Source organism: Hyla sarda, chromosome 1 (genome assembly GCF_029499605.1).
Source record: "Hyla sarda isolate aHylSar1 chromosome 1, aHylSar1.hap1, whole genome shotgun sequence".
NCBI classification, from domain to species: Eukaryota; Metazoa; Chordata; class Amphibia; order Anura; family Hylidae; genus Hyla; species Hyla sarda.
Window position 1 is genome coordinate 211,441,367 of NC_079189.1, and position 17,694 is coordinate 211,459,060.

The window sequence follows — 17,694 nt, forward strand, 5'->3', positions numbered from 1 at the left end:
CTGGACTCTGGAGCTTCTGGAAATTTTATTCGAGAGTCCCTAGTGAATAAATTTCGCATTCCGGTGACCCGTCTTGTCAAGCCACTCCACGTTTCCGCGGTCAACGGAGCCAAGTTGGATTGCACCATACGTTTCCGCACGGAGCCCCTTCTTATGAGCATCGGATCTCATCATGAGAGGATTGAACTTTTGGTCCTCCCCAATTGCACCTCGGAAATTCTCCTTGGACTTCCCTGGCTTCAACTTCATTCCCCTACCCTGGATTGGTCCACTGGGGAGATCAGGAGTTGGGGGTCCTCTTGTTCCAAGAACTGTCTAAAACCGGTTCCCAGTACTCCCTGCCGTGACCCTGTGGTTCCTCCTGTTTCCGGTCCCCCTAAGGTCATTAAGGACTCTGCCTGCCACAGGAAATGCCCCTCCCCCCCTCCCAGTCCCGTCAGGCAAGCCTCTGTGCCACCCCATGGCCCCCGTCCTGGTGTCACACTGCCCCGTGCCAGGTCTCGCCCTCTGCCCTCTCTCCCCATTCCTACTCCTGCGGTTCTGCCTGCCGTTGAGGAATCCCTCCTTCCTTTCCCGGTGTCCTCATCCCAGGGGAGGCAGTTACCCGATAAAGAGAAGGGGAGACCTAAGGGGGGGGGTACTGTTACGCCTAGCGCTCCGGGTCCCCGCTCCTCCCCGGAGCGCTCACGGCGCCTTTCTCCCTGCAGCTCCCCGGTCAGCGCTGACCGGGAGCGCTGCCCTGTCATGGCCGTTGGGGATGCGATTCGCACAGCGGGACGCGCCCGCTCGCGAATCGCATCCCAGGTCACTTACCCGTTCCCGTCTCCTGCGGTCATGTGCTGGCGCGCGCGGCTCCGCTCTCTAGGGCGCGCGCGCGCCAGCTCCCTGAGACTTAAAGGGCCAGTGCACCAATGATTGGTGCCTGGCCCAATTAGCTTAATTGGTTCCCATCTGTTTCCTGGCTATATCTAGTCTCCTCCCTTGCACTTCCTTGCCGGATCTTGTTGCCCTAGAGCCTAGTGAAAGCGTTTTTGTGTGTTTATACCCTGTGTACCAGAACTTTGCTATCTCCCCTGACTACGAACCTTGCCGCCTGCCCCCGACCTTCTGCTACGTCCGACTTTGCTTCTGCCTACTCCCTTGTACCTCGCCTATCTTCAGCAGCCAGAGAGGTGAGCCGTTGCTAGTGGATACGACCTGGTCACTACCGCCGCAGCAAGACCATCCCGCTTTGCGGCGGGCTCTGGTGAATACCTGTAGTGTCTTAGAACCGGTCCACTAGCACGGTCCTCGCTATCCCTCTCTGGCACAGAGGATCCACCTCCTGCCAGCCGGCATCGTGACATCTACCCACTAGCTAACCACTAGCTAAGGGACAAATACAAATTACAGAAGTAGCCTGTGGAGAGGTAAAACTAGTGAAAAAATGTCATTTACAAGTGATATAATGGAATGAAATAGAGCTGCTTCTCATATCTCACACAGGACAGCTTATCCTAAAAAAGTAATCTTAAATGCCAGATATGCTTTAACTGTGAAGGACAATTGATTTTTTTAAGACTATAAAAAAGTTTAGTACATCAACCCTGTTAGATAAGCCTTTACTATTTTCTATTGATCATATGTGTACTTTACACCTAGGAAAATAACAGTGCTATTCTATCTTAATAACATGGTTATCTGTTGCTCTCAAGCCTCAGTGATGTAGGACTATGGTACTATGATCTGTAAAGTTATCACTTCCATCAGTTTCATCAGTCACGTGGCTAATAGTGAAGCATAATAAAACAAAAACAATTATTTACTGACTGCAAACAAGTCTGTGCACCTCATAGAACCACCAATATGTGGCATTATGGGGTGCTACAATTGATTTCATGCATTCTTATGTAGAAAAGTATATGAGAACATAATGAACTCGATAATCTCTGAAAGCTATGTCTCATGCTTCATAAAACTTCTTGTGTTCACAGAAGCCAAATAATGCAGGCCTTCCATTCAGTGTATTGGATGATATGAGGACAAGTTCTATACATACGCATCACCATACAGGCCAGGTACCTGTGTATTAACTCATAGACTATCACACAGTCTTCCTATATACAACCTGAATACCAGCATGCAACCTCACATACCACCATAAAGCCAGTATACAGTATCTCACATAAATGAGTCCACCACTCACATTTTTGTAAATCTTTCTATGTGACAACACTGAAGAAATGACACTCTGCTACATGGAAAAGTAGTAGGTTCACAGGATGTATAACAGTGTTTAAAGGGAATCTGTCACCCCCAGCACTAACTTGTTGGTTCAGGCTGGTAGTGCGGATGACACTGATAATAATGATACTTACCTATCCCCAGTTCATTTCTTCCATTACCTTCCTTATTCAGGTGGCTGGCTTGATGCATGGGCGGTAGCACACTGCTTCCTCACTCGGGAGCACACTGCTTCCTCACTCGGGGGCACACTGCTTCCTCACTCGGGAGCACACTGCTTCCTCACTCGGGAGCACACTGCTTCCTCACTTGGGGGCACACTGCTTCCTCACTTGGGAGCACACTGCTTTCTCACTCGGGGGCACACTGCTTCCTCACTCGGGAGCACACTGCTTCCTCACTCGGGAGCACACTGCTTTCTCACTCAGCCCAGTTGTAAGCAGGCTTGAAAAAAGCAGCAGCCATGATATCCGCTTGCTCCTGACGTGCCACCCATGCATCAAGCCTCCTGGGCACAGACTTCACCAGAGTATTACAGCTTGCCAATACAGCTCTACATCATGACTACATCATGTAGCTGGTGAATGTTAGAGACTTTGCACTCCCCCACCATTTGAGGATACCCCACAGATGCTCAATAGGGTTTAGGTTGGAGACATGATTTACTAGTCCATCACCTTTACCCTCAGATTCTTTAGAAAGGCAGTGGTCATCATGGAGGTGTATTTGGGGTTGTTATGATGTTAGAATACTGCCCTGCGGCCCCTTTTCAGAAGGGAGGGGATCATGCTTTGCTTCAGTATGTCACAGAACATGCTGGCATTCATAGTTCACCTGGTTGCTGTCATACACCATCTGAACCAAATAAATATATCTTGGTCTCATCAGACCACAGGACATGGTTCCAGTAATCCATGTGCTTAGCCTTCTTGTCTTTAGCAAATTGTTTGTTAGCTGTCTTGTGCTTTATCTTTAAAAGGGAGGATAGCCAATTTGCGAATTCCGTGCGAATTCCACGCCATTTCCATGCCAATTCCGCGTGGAAATGATTCTGACTGAAAAAAAAAGATTAACATTGATCTCTATGGGAGTAAGGCTAGGTTCAGACTACGGAATTTCCGCCTGCAATTTTGCTTTGAAATTGCGGGCGGAAATTCCGCTTGCTAAAATGTATAGTGTAGTGAATGATTTTCCATTCACAAATTCCCACTGCGGAATTTGTGTAGCGGAATTTGTGAACGGACAATCCGCTTGGAAATTTCCACCTGAAGAAAGGCGGTGCTCTTTCTTCAGGTGGAAATCCGCGCAGAACACATTGCAGTCTATGGGAGACTGCAGTGTCCGTGCGGTCCTAGCGCCGAATGATTCAGCCGGCGCCTGCCGCACTCGGAATCTCCGAGCGGAAATTTTCTGCCTGGAGATTCCGTAGTCTGAACCTAGCCTAAGGCGCTGATTCCACCTGAAGGAAAGAACATGTTCTTTCTTCAAGCGGAACAGACTTCCTCGTTAGAATTCTGCTTGAGGAAATTCCTCAGTGTGAACTGAGGGGCAGAAATTCTGCACAGCTCTATGGGGATTTTCACTGCTGAAACAATTGGAGAGGAAAAAGCGAGCAGAATTACTCGTGGAAAATCCTCTCCAATTCCTCAGTGTGAACATACCCTTACTCAAAATTTAAGACCTGAGACCTCGTAACCCTAATGAGTCACAACAGGAGGGAAAAAAGCTTATTGGACCCAAGTTGGTCATTTCGACTTAGGGGTGTACTTACTTTTGTTGAGTTTAGACATTAATGGTTGTGTGTTGAGTTATTTTGAGGGGACACAACATTAAACACTGTTATGCAGACTCACTACTTTACATTGTAGCAGAGTGTCATTACAGTGTTGTCACATGAAAAGATATAATATATATTTACATAAATATAAGGGGGGGGTGGGAATCACTTATGTAAGATATGAATCTTTTTATATCCTAAAACACCACCCTGCACAAGAATATCTGTATATAACCCCACACATCACCAAACAACCAGTATATCTCTGTATTACTCCTTACACACCACCATACACAAGGATATAGTATCACAATATAACATCACACATCACCACAGAGCCGGTGTACAGAACTTTTATAGTAAAGTGTCACTCAGACATGTCAAAAGACCCACTGTGATCGTGAGTTATTAGGCGCAGAAGCAGGGCGTCATTGCACTCCACTACTCTTCCAGCTGGCAGATCCAACCATTTCTCTGCATAGACTCTTATGCAGAGAAAAGGTCAGATCTCCTGGCCGGTGGACAAGGAGCAGAACTCAATGCCCTCTACTTCCTCAGCTCCACTGTTCCTTTGCACAAGGCTTCATAAACTCTACACGCTACTTACTCTTCAAACAAATATTGATTTCAGGGCCCCAACATTCATTGGAGACAAAGTACAACAGTGTAATGCAATATAATGTATCTTATCAGAGGCAGCACATTGAACCGGTAAAGTCAAGCGAGGGCCGGCATATCTTGGCTAAATATCTTCTGCTCCTTACTGCAAACACTAGCAGAGTTTCCTAGGATTTTATTGTAATTGAAAGTACAGGTTATCGCACTTGCTGCAACTTCATGCCATTCGATTATCGGTAGGAGGACGAGCAACACATATATATTATCCATTTAAACATAAAGGTATACATAGTGGTATACCATCCCCCCCCCCCCAACATAGGTCAGCACCAGACTTTAGGTGGGGAATCTATAAAAGGCTGTGTCAAGCACAGGTCGGTGAATAGTTGCAATTTTTTGTGCAAAGCAAATTTTACAACTTTTTACCAATCTGCAGGACACTCACCAAGTGGGTGGGGCTTAATGCAGAGGGGGCAGAGTGTAACATGAAGAGGGACATGAAATTTACTGCATTTTACATCTAGTAGCAGGTGGAAATTGTAGAAGAAATCTCCACCAGCTACACAGTGCACTCTACAGTTAAAATGACATTTTATCTTTATTCCGTGTGTTAATACTATAACAGCAATACCCAATGTACATAGTTATTGTGTTCTTTTATTATTTTAACAAAAATTTAACTTTAAAACATAAATAAACATGCTTTCAATAGCCATATTCTACTTTTATTTTTTAGTCCTCACACTATGTAGTTTCTCTGGGATGTGATGCGACCAAAAATCCGCAATTCTGGTATTTGGTATTTGTTTGCACATGGTTCACAGTGCCGGATTAAAAACATAATATTTTAAAAGTTTGGACATTTCTGTAAATTGTTTTAATCCCTTAAGGACCAAGCGTTTTTCAGTTTTTGCACTTTCGTTTTTTTCCTCCTTTAAAAATCATAACTCTTTCAATTTTGCACCTAAAAATCCATATGAGTGCTTATTTTTTGCACCATCAATTCTACTTTGGAATGACATCAGTCATTTTACCCAAAAATCTACGGCGAAACGGAAAAAAAATCATTGTGCGACAAAATTGAAGAAAAAACACAATTTTGTTAATTTTGGGAGCTTCTGTTTCTACGCCGTACATTTTTCGGTAAAAATGACATTTTATCTTTATTCTGTAGGTCCATATGATTAAAATGATACCCTATTTATATAGGTTTGATTTTGTCATACTTTTGGAAAAAATCATGACTGCATGCATGAAAATTAATACATTTAAAATTGTCCTCTTCTGACCCCTATAACTTTTTTATTTTTTCTGCACACGGGATGGTATGAGGGCTAATTTTTTGCGCCATGATCTGAAGTTTTAATCACTACCATTTTTGTTTTGATAGGACTTTTTGATCGCTTTTTATTTCTTTTTTTATGGTATAAAAAGTGACCAAAAATACGCTATTTTGGACTTTGGAATTTTTTGGCGCATACGCCGACCGTGCGGTTTAATATATGATATATTTTTATATTTTGGACATTTACCCACGCGGCGATACCACATATCTTTAATTTTATTATGTTTATATATTTTTTATATGGAATTTGGGAAAAGGGGGGTGATTTCAACTTTTAATAAGGAAGGGGTTAATGTGTGTGTGTTTTTAAACTTTTTATTTTTTTTTTACACTTTTAGTCCCCTTAGGGGAATTTTAGGAGGAATCATTTGATTCCTCATACAGATCAATATGGTTTCATAAAACCACATTGATCTTTGTGCTCTGCGCTTGATTGACAAAGCCTGGTCCTGCCAGGCTTTATGATTCAGAGCACAGGAGATGCCGTGGAAGGAGAGGTAAGCCCTCAGGCTACCTCCACAGTGGCTACCTCCGTCACGCCCCCTCCCATAGACTTTCATTAAGGAGGCGGGCCATGATGTAATTACGCACAGAGCAAGTTTGCTCTGTGCAGTAATGACAGAGGGGTGCTGCAGCCGAGATCCCGAGGGTCCCCAGAAGTGGGACCCCCGTGATCACACATCTTATCCCCTATGTCTAGGGGTGGAGTACCCCTTTAAACACTGTTATACAGACTGAGCACTTACTACTTTAAATTGAAGCAATGTATCATTAGTACAGTATTGTCAGATGGAAAGATATAATAAAATATTTACAAAAATGGGAGGGCGGTAGATAGATAAAAAATATTTTTTTTAAAGCAGCCCCAAAATAGTCCCAAGCAAAAAGTAAACGGGTGCACGTGCACGCAGACCTTCCAGCCCTGGTCAGTGGCTAATATGTAAATACAGCAATTGAAATCTCTCCACAGCACTCCATCATAGTTAAAAAAAAACTGTTGTTTATTCCATAGAACTAGTGTCTTTACAAGGTAACATTTCCACTTGCTTACTCAGTTGCTTGAGAAAGTCTGGTAGAGCCAGTGAAAACATTGCCTTGGAAAGACACTTGTTCTATGGAATAAACAACACTTTTTTTCACTACGCTGGAGTGCTGTGCAGAGATAGACAGATAGATATATGGTAAACCAAATATTGAAGAATATTATAAATAGGACTGCAACTAACTATTATTTATTGATTATTTATTGGTTTGTTGTTACAGCCATACGATACCTGTCTCCGATCCGTGGTCCAGTTCACTTGTTACTTCCTCCTTTCAGGCAACAGGGCGGACATCACCACTGCTGGGCCTCACTGCGAGCCGGTCTGGAGAAACACCAGCGGTGACATCATGAAGCTCTGTCAGGCCCCCAAACAGAGGAAGTTCTGTAGACAGGTATCAGGGCTGGACCAACAAATCGAATAATCGATTATTAATTTATGAAATTAATCATTAGCTGCAGCCCTTATTATAAATATATCTCACTAAGAACAATAAATATTGAATATGTGGGAGAAATCTGTATGGCTTGAAACTTTCAGGAAAGAAAAATATACACAACCTCAGCTCTTCCTACCAGTAGAAAACTGTCAGGAATGACCGCTGAGTGGCTCTAATGGGCTGAGAATGTGAGGCATTATACCATGGCAGAGCTTTACAGCCCTCAAACAATGACAATTCTAAAATAAATCTATGTCAAATCCGTCAGAATGAAGCGGCATCATAATGTTACCACAAAAATTGCTGACATGCAAAAAAATATTTTAACAAGCTAAACCTACTTATTTTCTGCTGACGTCTAGACACTGGGGCAACAGGAAGAGACATGTGTCAACCCAAATAAAACTAAAATAAAGAAACATGCTATAATCATACAAACAATTAAGAAGATTTTATAAGAAAAGTGTGCTACAAAACATAAATACGTGACTCTAATATACAGCATAAAGGCATCATCACAGACCTTAATTACCTTAAATTAGCCAAATTAACATTGAAGACGTGTTTGGTGCAGACATTTCTAGGTATTTATAGGGATTTCTTTTTATTACCGTATGTCTCTTTTTACTTTTGTTTCAATCTGATAGAAAAGTCAATCTTTCAGTTTGTTCAAAGCAATTTTAACAAATACTGACGTAAATTTTATCTATATTAATTTATTATGCATATAGATATGAACGATAGATAGATGAAGATTTGTCAACCAGTTCTTGGCATGTACAATCTGTAGACAGTATACTTTTAATCCACAAAGAATTTTTTAAGATTTTTAAATCAAAAACCTAATCTCACTTGGCCCCAGAACTAGCCCAGACCTCCCAGAAAGTAAATGTTCTCATGGGATAATGCAGCCTATTACATTGAGCTCCTCTAGATACAATAACACAATCGAATCTGACACTTCTACTCAGGTCACTACTCCACATACGTCTTATGATTCAGGATATTATGCAACGGAACAGACTTCAAACATTTATCCAGCAATGACATTTCCACTTCATAAAGCTGAATAAAATACAAGATAAGCCTTTTACTTTCCAGATGGAGCTGGAATCGGCCCAGCTTCTACAATGACAACTGATTTCAATAATAGGACTGAAACACAAAACCTTCAGGAATGCCTCTCACTAAAGCACTGTAAGGTTTGTGACTTTATGGGGGAGATTTATCAAAACCTGTCCAGAGGAAAAGCTGCCCAGTTGCCCATAGCAACCAATCAGATTTTAAACAAGGCCTCTGAAAAATGAAAGAAGTGATCAGATTTTTCCTCTGCATTAGTTTTAAGAAATCTCTCCCTATGTCTTCTGGTATAACTCCTAACGTCACTGCCAGGTCTTCATTCATTAAAGTATATTGACTTTTTATGACATACAAACATATTGGCCCTAATAATTTTTTGAAGAGTGGAATGTAGTTTTCTTTGTGAGTTTTAATTCCCTACAATTTTTTTTCCACTATATTTCCCTCCATTTTGCACTTTTCCCTCCATTTTGCTTTTTTTTACACATGCTCTGATCTGTCGGGGTTTTCTCAGCTCAAATCCTCTACAATTTCTGTGTTGTTTTTTTGTGAAAATGTCTGGGACACGCCCCTTTTCAGCGATCATGCCCACTTTTCCTGACAGCCACGCCCCTTTTTGGGTTTTCTCAGTAAAATGGAGAGTTAGTCGGGTTTTTTTTTTCATTCTGGTGCACATTCTGGTGCAGACAGAATCTGGTCCACAACCCGACAAAGTATGTCGGGTCTACAATAGTAAATCAGGGCCATTGACTTTGTCACTGGTTTTGACCAAGTCTTCTACACATCCACAATTTATCCAGTGTCAGGGGTTTTTCTGGTTTGTCCCCCTTATTTAAAGGGGTACTCCGCCCCTGGCATTTTATCCCCTATCCAAAGGATAGGGGATAAGATGTTAGATCGCCGCAGTCCCGCTGCTGGGGACCCTGGGGATCGCCGCTGCGGCACCCCGCCATCATTACCCCGCCATCATAGTTACTTTGTTTCAGGATGGCTGCACAAAGTAAAGACCATAAAGGCATTGTTGGATGAGTTTGATGTGGAATTGTGGTGCACTAGTACTTTTGACTGTATGCAGGATGTATAGATCCTTTGCCTGATGCCCAAGTTTTGTGCTAGTCCCGGGGTGTAAGGTGTAAATGTCAGTTTGTGATGCCAGGGCACAGTTAACCTACACAGTCCGAAGGTTAGATAGCTTCTCCTGGGCCAGATGTGCAATAATCAATACACCAATTCAAGGTTATGGATAACTATCTTTACTTTGCAGAAGGTAGCAGATCTTAAATAATACAGTCACTGGTGCAGAGGGATGGGCAGCCTGTCGCCTTGCTGGGAGTTGCTGTTGAATGCAGCTTTAAGATTGTTAGCAGCACATGCTGACTTGAAAGACTTGACTGACTGAAGTAGAGGTTTTCCCCAAAGACTTTGCTTACCACCAGGCTCTGATATTCACCCATACGTTGGGGTTTTTCCTGAGATAGCTTGGCGTGGCTGTGGAGTTTTGTAGTTTTCTTCTCCATAGGCTTCTCCTCAGCTTGCTAGCTGAAACACACTCTCCTTCTCACCTGAACTCCTGACTAGAACTAAACAGCTCCTCCCCCCTACACTACATAAGGGCTAGATTTGGGGGGTCTCCCATTGGGTATCCTGGTTTCTCTGCCACAATCCCTTAAAGGTACAGTGCATAAACTCATACATGACATAACACAAAAATATATCATAGTGTAACAGGTCAGACAATGGAGCAGAGGGCCCAACATATAGACAGCAGGGATTCCCAAGGTAATTTTTAGCCTACAGGATGCCTTTGGAGCTGGACACCACATAATATATTGACTGGCCTGCACAGAGCTCTGAACTTAACCTCATCTCAACTAAACACCTTTGGGATAAATCAAAAGGTTATTTACATACACACTCGAAAATGTTATAGAGAGTCTTTCCCAAAGAGTGGAAGGTGTTATAACTGCAAAGAGGGGGCAAACTCCAAATAAAAAATGACCTGTGATCACCTAAAGTTAGTGAGTTTTTGGCATCATTAGAAAGCTATGGTAGCTGATCACATGTGTTTTTTTTACAAGTTGGTGCAGGAATGGAGAAGTGGGAAGCAGAAGACCAAAGATGACCAGCAGCAGTAAGGCTGCAGTCACACCACGATTTGAGTGTCTGCACAGATACGATTTCAGAAGTTCAAATTGGCTGAAATCATATCTGTGCACGGATATGTACGGGCCCATTAACTATTTTGGTGCTACGGACCTGATCGTAGTCAGCTAGTGACTACGATCTGGTCATTTTCTCAGCAGGATTTTCAGTCCATGTCAAAAATCTGACATGCTGAGAAAATTACCAGATCGTAGTCACTAGATGACTCTGATCTGGTCCACAGCCCCATAATAGTTAATGGGCCTGTACATGTCCGTGCCCAGATACAATTTCAGCTGATTTAAGCTTCTGAAATCATATCTGTGCAGCGGAAAATCAAATTGCGGTGTGAATGCAGCCTAAGTCTCTGTTCACAGCAAAGCTTGGATCTGTACTTCGGCTGCTGGTTGTGTGACGGCCTGATTGAAGAACCATGGGCGATTGTCATACTGTAAAAACTTTCTGCTTTCTGATGATGCCAAAAATATCACTTATTTGGGGGTGACTGCAAGTACTACTATTTAATACCTATGTATTTTGAATGGGATGTTCTAAAAGCTTCCGTACCTATAATGTGCACAGGCCATTATTGCCCTGCATAAAAAGGTATAAGTGATTAGTGAACGAACAAGCGTTTGCTGCGGGCTGTTATGACCTGATAAAAAATCATTGTCCATTGGCCACATATGATACATATTATGCATGTATGCCTCTCAATGCTAAAAAACACAATAGATTATACAACTTCAATACTTGTAGTCCCTTTTATTTTTTGCACCTGTACGTCAATATTTATAGGTTACATATCTGCACGGCCTTGAGTTTTCTTATCATGTGTGATATGAAGTATATTTTGCCACGTCAGTTATTTGTTTAAATACCCATTAAAGTTATGCAGTAAATGCATAGGCTATTAATAAACCAGGATAAACCCTGAACACGCACCAGTATACTGCCTGGTTGAAATCCATCCAAAAAAAAAAAAGGCCTCTATTAGCATCTTCTCTTTCAGCAGTAGTAAAGAACGGACTAAATAAAGCAGAGTTGGTAAGCCATTCACACAAGGACAGGCTTGCTGCACTGAGATCATGTATTCCTTAGAGACACACACAGCACCATATGGGTTTCAGTACTGTAACTGATAGGGACTCCTCACATCACATTCATAGGCATCAACGGGCCAACCAGCCTAAGGAATCTTGAGTCACAGATAGAAATGAGGCAACTCGTGTGCGCACACATACACTGTAGTAATACACTGTATCTTGAATTCTAGGCAACGTGAAGATAAATAATAATTTAGATTTATCATACCATATACATTTTAGAGTCACAGATTGCAACATATATATATTTCTGATGCTGTATACAATAGCATAGTCAAATACGCTTTTGTATACAAAATTCAAAAGAGTAAAACAAAAGTCAAAATACATAGTGAACCCAGCCTTAGGACCCATGGACTTGTACTCCAATTCTTTCTCCATATATTAGTAGACTACAAGTCCCATCAACCAAATCTGCCTGTGTAAGGTTAGGCAGGAGCTGACTGCCCAAACAACCAGGTACAGGTAAAACTCAAAAAATTAGAATATCGTGCAAAAGTTCATCGTATTTCATTAATGCAACTTAAAAGGAAAGGAAGCATGAAGTGCTCCAAAATCTCCTGGACAGATGCGTTGACCTGGACTTAATGAAGCACAGTGGACCAACACCAGCAGATGACATGGCTCCCCAAATCATATACTATATTAAGGATTTGGGGTTTTCATGAGCTGTAAGCCATAATCACCACAAACATGACAAATCAGGGCTTTAACTATATTGCTTTGCATGTAATGAGTCTCTCTCATATATTAGTTTCACCTTTTAAGTTGCTTTACTGAAAGAAATGATATGCACTATATTCTAATTTTTCAAGTTTCCCCTGTATAACTTGACTTAGGGGAGCAGCGGGGGCACTGACACTTCGGCAACCCCCAAAACAAGGAGGTCAGAGCTGCAAACTGTCAGACTGCACAATATACAAAGTAGGTTAGTGCAATCCGACAGTTTGCAGCTCTGACCTCTCTGTTTTGGGGGGATGCTGGAGTGTCAGTGCCCCTGATCTGCCTAAAACATCTGCAAAAGGGCTAAGATTAATAATGGTTATATACCAATCTGTAGAGTACTATCACCCTGCGGCCTATACACGAGTACACAGCTCTAATCAGATGCAGTCACAGGCAGAATACATTACATGTCAGCTCTGCTAATATGGGTTTTAGGAAATACTTAAATTGCCTATGAAATAATTATCTGGAGCAGCTTTTAATACTCGGTGCTTAAGATACCTGCAGAGTGCATGGTCCTTGAACTCTATATTGTTCATATAAGTCCCCCTGGTCATCAAGTAATAATATGTTATATTAATATTATAGTTATTATATGATTAGTTTTTATCATTACCTGGAGTTCAGGGTCATTACTATAAATCTTACCTACTATATGGTCACGCTCATCAATGAGCCTTCACAGCCAGTAACCTATCCCATATAGTTTCAGGTTATTGTTGCCTATGTCAATGGTGCTTGTTGTAAAGCATATTTCTAAAGCTAGATGATACATTTGATTTAAAGGATTGGTTGGTATTATCTTTGACAAAAAAATACCACAGGACACCTTTAGAGGTTTTGTGTACCTCTATGTCTATGTACCCCATGCAGTTTACTATCCAGCGTACTGACTGAAGTTCATAGGAATTTTTTTACACTAGGTGTGACCATACCCTGATGTGTTCAGCCAGTTATCTTATCACTTCCTCTATTAACTAACATCTTTAGTTCAGTCAAATGGTTGGGCAGAGATAGGAGGGGTGAACAGCCCTTGGTCATCTCTAGTGCTGCTCAACCCAGTCTAAAACAAAGGTGGATGAGCCAAAAAATTATATGGTGCCAATGTGTGATTAAAGGTCCAGTGAGGTCTGCCAGTGCCACTTTATAGCTATAGGAACAATTAGACTGTATGAAGTACTGAAATAATGTTGACAACATATTGTATAGTAGCATATGGTATGGAATCTGTGGTGCTGATTTTTTCTAAAAAAAAGTTAATATTTTGGATAATGCGGCCATTATTGACTGTGTCCTGAATATCTACAACCAACCTAAACAGATAAGGATAATCTGGAAACTTTGTTTTGGTCACCTAATGGGTCTTCAGTACAAATGTTGTAGAGATGGAGTCATGAACATCATAAACACAAAGCGTAACACCAGATTCACCCTAGAAGGATCACATGTGCCGAGATTCTGTTAATTCTATCAGCCTAGATTCATTAACATGACACTCCACAGACCCTTCCGCTTGTTTCTAAGGGATAGGTACAAAAGCTCACGGCTTCTAGATCCATCCTAAAGCTACCTGTATTTATTATATTGCCTGTTTATATGTAGCAAATCATGTTGATACAACACAAGGAACTTGTAGCAAGTGAAACTGACTGGTAAACGTTATTGAACTCATAAACTATGAAAACATTTACGTTATATCATGAAACGGCATTAAAGATCTTTAGAAAGCAAAAAGATGAACTCCTTAACTGACCATTTCTACTACACTACATATGGGAAACACATGATGGAGAGTTATCAGGAAAGCTTTCCCAATCACTAACATACAGACCAATGGTCTATAACCTTGGCAGCCTAAAACTACAACCCCAATTATGCCCTCACTGCCTGCCTTGGGAGACTGTTTGTATAGACCTTTAATACCTTTTGTAAATATAACTGTAATATGCTTCAGTTATATTGCGAACATGTCTGCATAAGAAGGTCAACAGTCCTGGTGATAACTTTTATTGCGGTACTAAGTAGTTATCAGGACAGAGTTATAGCGGCAATCTACAAAGCATTAAAGGCAATGGATTATACATCTCCAAACAAAAACAAAGCCACAGTTATATGGCTTCTTTTTTTGGAATGTTAGGGATGTGCGGGATTAAAGCAATATTGCTTTTTTTTCAAGGGGATCATGGCTTTTTGCGGCCTTGCCACATAGTAAGCTGCTAAACTCTATTATATATATATATATATATATATATATATATATATATATATATATATATACACAACAGGTACAGGATGAGGACTTTTATTAAATCTCTGGATATAGGAATAAAGTAAAGGGCAATCATTCTGATTCATTACTTTCATGGTATTTAAACAAATGATACTTGGGTATCATTGGGTTTTGGGATGGCAGGATGCCATCATTATTGTCCCTTTGTATATACTGAAATGAAAGGAAAACTGTCAGTTTTATTGTTGGAGTACTGAAACGGCTAAACACCACTTATGCAGTTGCGGACATTTTAGAACTACAGTCGTTTTAGGGGTGTAAGGTGAATATCAGTGTCCATTTTGCCACTGTTACATATTAAAATGTAGCTTTCACTTTAAAAAAAACCTAGAGCCATGTCAAAAGTTTTGATCGGTTGGGGTCTGAATGTTCAGACCCCGACCAATTGTAAGCACAAGTGGAAGCATAGTGCAGTTGACCGAGACAATCCCATAGACTTGCTGTACATTCTAAGTTTGTCTCGCTATGCACACTTTTCTCCCAGCTAGTTCTAGCTATCGGTTACGGTCTGAATGCTCAGACCCTAACCGATCAAATCTTTTCATATGTGTCTAAAGTGTGTCCAAAGATGTCTAAAGTTTTTTTTTTTTAAAGTGACAGTGCCCATTTAAAGATACTCCTGTGGAAATCATGTATTTTCTTTCCATTGGACAGGTGACATAGTAGTTAAGTTGGGTTCTGATAAATAGGATCCCTATCAGGGGATTCAATTCCTCCATAGTTAAAAGTTTGTATGGAGCAATTTAAGTTTTAACACCTATCCACGAGATGGATTATTTATGCTTTCTGATGGAATAGTTCACTAACTTTTGCATTAAACTAACATCAAACACAAGACAAATGTTGATAGGTTCCCAAAAAAATGTGTAGCACATTAAAACTTTTCTGTAGTTTCCAGAACAGCTTTGACCTCTGAGAAATGTTGTACTAACCGAGCTCTGAGCTCAGGGCTTGCACTACATGTGATCTACGAGACGTTGTTCTGTGCTTTTATATATTCTCTGTGTACATATAATGAAGCCTTTTATTACTAGGGGAAGTCATCAGTCTTATGTAACTCGCACATGACCTATGTATGCCTCTTACAAGCCTCATAGTGTTCTATTAACCTCTAGGTTATATGTGCAATTCTCATGTAGTCCATACGTGACCAATCTGTTTATGTTATCTTTAAAGGGAACCTGCTGAGCGTAGCCTAAAGTAGTGAGAGGTGTAGATTTCAGCTTGTTTTGATAAAATCATGGTGTAAAAGTTGTAGCGCCCTGAAAGTGCTGTGGGGCAGGAGTCCATTGTGTTCACATGACATGTCCCACTCCATAATATGCGTCAATTTGGATACATTGGAATCATGAATGTATTGGACTGCTTCATAGCACACGATAACTATTAAACTATGAGTTTAATTAAAACTCTAGCAAATTCACAGATGACAGATGTTGTTGAATATCTGTCACTACTTCAGGCTGCCCTGTGATGTGACATTGATGAGCAAAAGCCAATGGCTGATGTTTTGCTGTCTCCGCTGGTGGAGCTATGTTGATCTTGTATTATTTTGATATTAAAAAAGCCTTACAGGGCATTAGAGCTGGGTAGCCGAGTATTGCACATGATCCCTAAAGCTGTATTACACCGCACATGATCTTTAAGCACTCATGCTGATGCTTTGCATGTCATTTAGAAGCATTGTGCACATGGTTTCTGGTCGCACACTGTGCCAGGAGGAGGGTGTGTGGCAGGTGCTTCGTACTGACAGCCAGGCTGCATGGTCCCTACTGACAGCTGCCAGCCCATTGCTTTATATAGAGAAGTAGTTGGTCAGTGCAAAAGATAACAAACTATTGCTTTGGTAATTAAGATGCGAATATCAATATACAATATTTTATACCATACATTATGGACCCATAGAGATTTGATCAAGAAGCGGCCAGGTGTTACAAGTCTCAGGACAGGTTCCAGTCTTGCGACAGCATTGCTATGATATGACAGATTAGTTCAGACAGGTATACTATACTAGGTATATCACTTATTCACTTTACACAAACTTCTTACCACCCATTTTCCCAGTCGTAAGAGATGTCACAACATAGGAACCTGTTCTACACATGATAGCAGATGTCTCCAACCTGCAGCTCTCCGGTTCTTGCCAATCTACCACTTCCAGCCTGCAGCTATAAGGTCATGCTAAGACTTGTAGTTTTCCAAGAGCTGGAAAGCCACTGGATGGAGACCATTACAGGTGTGATAAGGAGGACCACTCTTACCTTGAAGTTGATCTGATGTCACCACAATCCTACAGGCTGCTTGTTCTCTTCACATTCACTCGTAGCTCCAAGTCTCCAAGTCGAGAGATGAAAGTAATAAGATAATAGTAAAGAAGCTGTTTAAACAGTTTTAAATCCTGCTTTTCATGGAAGCAGATCCAACAGAAGAGCAAGCAGGACCAGCTGCTACTCAGTTGGAAAGAGGAGCCCCCCTCCTCCTGCCTATATCCTTAAACTACTGTCCTGTCTGTCGCTGTCAGTGACATGGACACTTGGGATACTATGAGTAGGAATAGTATAGCAGAGCCGAGTGGAGCAGGAAGAGAGGGGGCAAAGCATGAGGGTGCATAGGGAATGAAGCACAACCCTGGGAAAGCTGCAAACTACAGCTTTGCTATTGAGACTCCTGTGGTTTCACATTTAATAGTGACATGAGTCTGCCTCCCCCTTCACTATTCCCTCCTTCCTTGAGTTACATTGCTGGGAAGGAGTGGCTTGGGCAGGGCAGGGAGCTAGTGATATGGGCACAGTTCCTGATCTGTGCACCAGCTTATCTTGGTCTCTTCTTGCAGATGAAACCTTTACTATATGGAGTGACTGCGGTATAAAGCCTGGATAGCACCTGAGGGGATCCCGGGCCTTTG

The 17,694-nt window shown here is 41.5% G+C and overlaps 1 protein-coding gene across 5 annotated transcripts in view; it reads right to left on the reverse strand.

The window, feature by feature from the left end:
* SLC4A4 (solute carrier family 4 member 4) overlaps positions 1-17,477 on the reverse strand; it is a 235,600-nt gene extending 218,123 nt beyond the window's left edge. For 2 of the 5 annotated variants that reach the window (XM_056568094.1, XM_056568109.1), the window contains exon 1: positions 17,051-17,475. The gene's annotated coding sequence lies outside the window, so the exon portion shown is untranslated. Of the gene's footprint in view, positions 1-17,050 lie in introns of all 5 variants that reach the window. The other 3 variants (XM_056568080.1, XM_056568101.1, XM_056568120.1) reach the window with 3 other exon arrangements.
* Positions 17,478-17,694: the final 217 nt, after the last annotated feature.